Source organism: Orycteropus afer, unplaced genomic scaffold (assembly GCF_000298275.1).
Source record: "Orycteropus afer afer isolate SDZICR_OR568_19922 unplaced genomic scaffold, OryAfe1.0 scaffold00879, whole genome shotgun sequence".
Classification (NCBI taxonomy): Eukaryota; Metazoa; Chordata; class Mammalia; order Tubulidentata; family Orycteropodidae; genus Orycteropus; species Orycteropus afer.
In genome coordinates this window covers 228287-232550 of record NW_006922466.1, presented here as the reverse complement: position 1 = coordinate 232550, position 4264 = coordinate 228287, and positions in this window count along the sequence as shown.

The window sequence follows — 4264 nt, the reverse complement described above, 5'->3', positions numbered from 1 at the left end:
TATATATATATATACACTTATTATTTGTCTCTATGACTATATTTTCCTCATATTATTTATTTTCTTGGTAGTTAGATTAGTTTGTTTCTTCAAAAATGCCCTAGAAAATACTATTGTCCTGATTTCAGGTTTATTTTCCAGATATTGTACAAGACCTCTGACAGTCCATAAATAAGCTTTCCTTATGGCGTAGTGCCTAAAGTATTTGACTGCTAACCAAAAGGCTGGCAGTTCAACCCTACCAGTCATTTCTTGGAAGGAAGGTTGGACAATCTACTTCAGTAGAGATACTGCCTCAGAAACCCAAGGAGGGGTCACTACACTAGATTTCCACAATTAATTATGCAAACAATTAAACAGGGGACTATTAACTACAAGGTTGGCAGTTTGAACCCAGGCAATAGGTGCTTCCAAAGAGAGACTGAATTCTAGTTCCAAAAGGTCACTTCTTTGAAAACCTTATATAGCAGTTCTACTATGCAAACATTGGGTCATCATGAGTCAAAATTGACTCTACAGAAATTACCAAAAAACATATTAAGTTATTATTTTCACTCTTTATTAACAACTTTATTGAGCTTTAGTCCTTTTGATTATAATAATGTCCTGCTAATCTTTTTGACTGGAATTTTAGATAAACAGTCATTGTGAGCATTTCTTCAATTTTGGAAAAAAGTCTGCTATGCTGAATTAAGTGTGTTTTCGATTACTCAGTTATTACACTTAACTCTTATGCTTTGTTTTGGAACAAAGAAATTCCACCTAAACAGCATTAAGTCACCACTGTTAAGGAGGAACTTAATATTACAGGTAAAGCCTTTGGATGTGGGACAGTGGTGCACATTATTTCAGGCTTGTAAGAAAAGAAAGCTCACTGTTATTTACCTTAACATCAATTGGTATACTTGACTGGAATATTCTACTGGAGTAAAACTGTTCTAAATTTTCTATTTTTCAAATTGACTTTGAGTAATGAAATTTTCTCTTACCTAACAATGGCTACTTCTACTTCTGAAATGCACTCAATGCAGTCTACACCAGTAATAATTGTACTGTGTCAAGAAATCAAATTCAGTCAAGAGGTACTCAGTCAAATATTCCTTTAATATGTACAGCTACTCCAATTCCAGATTTGCCTCTCCAACTTCATAACTATACTAAGTAGCTCTGTGACCAGAATTAACCTGGTGTGGTGAAGAAGCTCCTTAGAGGAAACACAGAAGTGATATGAACTGAGTCACCAGCATGAATCCATATACAAGCAAAAACTGTATTATAAAAAAAATATTTTCTCAAATTAAAAACACTGGACAAACCAAGGAGGGGTCGCTATTAGTCGGATCCGACTTGAGGGTAATGAGTTTAGTTTTAGTGAGCACACCCACCACTCATCTGTCATTTGTAATGCTGTGGTGGCTTATATGTTTCTGTGATGTTGGAGGCTATGCCACCTGTATTTCAAATGCCAGCAGAGTCACCTATAGTGTACAGGTTTCGACAGAGCTTCCAGACTAAGACAGACTGGGAAAAAGGAAGGGGCCATCCATTTCTCAAAGAGTTGGCCAGTGAAAACTTTTTGAATAGCAGTGAAACAGTATCTGATGTGTTAGTGGAAAACTTTATGAATAGCCCTGAAACATTGTCTGACATAATGCTGGAAGATGAGCTCCTTAGGTAGGAAGGCACTCAAAATACTACTAGGTAAGAGTTGTCTCTTCAGAGTAGTGACAACCAAAGTAATGTGGATAGAATAAAGCTTTTAGGACTTCCATTGCCTGGTGTGGCACCACTCCAAATGGGAAGAAGCAGACGCAAACATCCATTAATAATCAGACCTAGGATTGTATGAAATATGAATCTAGGAAAACTAGAAGTTGTCAAAAATGAAAAGGAACACATAAAGATCAGTATCCTAGGCATTAGTGAGCTGAAATGTACTAGTCTTGGTCATTTTGATCAGACACCCATATAATCTAAAATGCTGGGAATGACAAATTGAAGAAGAATGGCCTGGCATTCATCATCACAAAGAATATTTCAAGCTCTATCCTGAAACAAAATACTGTCAGTGATAGGATAATATCCATATGCCTACTACTGCTTCTTAACCAACCAATAATGTTCATTTTCTTGGTTTCATATTTGTGTGTTTCAATCTACTGTAGCATAAATCGGAAGGATGTTTGGGCAATCTAGTTACATGGTATTACCTCTGTGGCAACCCGAGGAGGGGTTTCGATGAGTAGGACTCGTTTGCCAGCAGTGAGTTTTTTTTTTTTTTTTTTTTGTAGCGCAAATGTCTCTACAAAAACAGGAAATACTCCAAAATTATGTACAATAAAATAATCCTCTTTTCCTGTTAATCCTGTTTTATTTTCACACTTATTAATAAAACTAACATGGTTAGCTATAAAAAATCATGAAAATACCAACTATTAATTTTGCAAAAATATAAAAGTGGTTCTTTTTAGTATTTACATTAAGATGCTTTATCTGTATGTATATGTGTGTATATATATATATATATATATATGCATAAGTACTTATTCTGTATGTATTTTTCCCACTTTACTAACCAAACTGATTTTAAATGTAATTAGCTAAAGACAAAATTTGTAGACAATGTGGTACGTTAAACATTATTGGATATTTAAGCATAGAAAATTCTTGAGGTTGCAGAATTACTGTAATTCTATGTAGTATGCGCTATGGGGTTGGAGAAACCTGATTTATCTTGACTATGAATACCAGAGAGCTTGATTTCAGATAAGCTTATTGAGTTATCTCCTCCTGAAAGATGTCTGCAATTGATGTTGTGCATGGTTACAGATTATTTTATTAACTCTGAGAATTCAAATGCACTCATCCAAATCCTAATACCTATATTTTTGGATATATATGCTCCCCTAGAGCATGATGTTTTCTCATTGCAGCACCTATCAGAAGTGCAGTATTATATCTTTCATACATGATGAATGTATGAATGTCTGTTCTACATTTTAGTCAACTTTATGATAGCAAAAAACATTTCTCCCATGGTTTCTATTAGAGGTAGCAGAGTGCCTAAGACAAAAAAAAGGAAATCAATAAATGCCTGCTAAATTAATAAATTATAAATGAGAAAATTGAAAACATGGACATATAATTGAATAGAAAGGCATATATTTCAATTTATTATTAATGTAGAGAGGCTCAAACATGATTAATACTTAGTTTTTATTTAAAAAAGCAGAAACTAGTATGACTAATTTAAGGAATAAAATAATTCATTAAAATTATATTTAAGCCTTCTATTTGTAGAAATGTAGAAACAAAAATATTCCCAAATCAGATGTTCCAAGGCAACATGGTGAAATAGACCCCTTATCACAAAGAAATGTGGAAAAAACTGAGACCAAAGCTCACTTACTACAGCCCACTCCACCCCACAGAAAAAGAATCTTTCCTAGTTCAGTGATTTTAGAAAAAAAAAAAAAAAAACATGAATTTGTCAGGAATATTCCTTAGTTATGCCAGACTTCAACCGTGATTGATATCTAATTACACATTCACTGTTGTTACTTGACCTCGAGTTGATTCTGATTCATGGCTTACCATGCATGCAGGGTAGAACCGCCCATAGAGTTTTCAAGATTGTGCCCTTTCAGAAGTAGATGTCTAGGCCAGACCTAAGAGGTGCCTATAGATGGGTTTTAACTGCCAACGTTTCAGCTAAGAGATGAGTGCTTAAGTGGTTGTGCCACTCAGTGACTCATTATACATTTGGTTTAAAATAAATAGTTATAAACAAATTTTACAATTTAGGCAAACTATACAGATCTCTGGTGGCATAGTGTCTAAGACATTTGACGGCAAACCAAGATGTTGGCGATTCTAACTCACAAGTGGATCCATGCAAGAAAGATGAGGCAATCTATTTCTATAAAGATTTACTGCCTTGGAAAGCCAATGCAGATTTCTATAAGTCAGAATTCACTCAATGACACTGAGATTGGGTTTTTTGGTTTGAGGCAAACTATAAAACTTTCTTAAAAAACACCAAAAGTAAGGTATATTTCAGGTAATTAATAAATAATAATTTATAATGTCCTCCAAGGTAATCCACGTTATGCGGTGTTTTGCAGATTCTACATTATTCTTTAGCATTGCGTAGTATTCCACTATGTGTATGTACCATAGTTTGGTTATCCATTCCTCAGTTGATGGACATCTAGGTTGTTTCCAAGTTTTGGCTATTGTAAATAGTGCTGCGATGGACATCGGC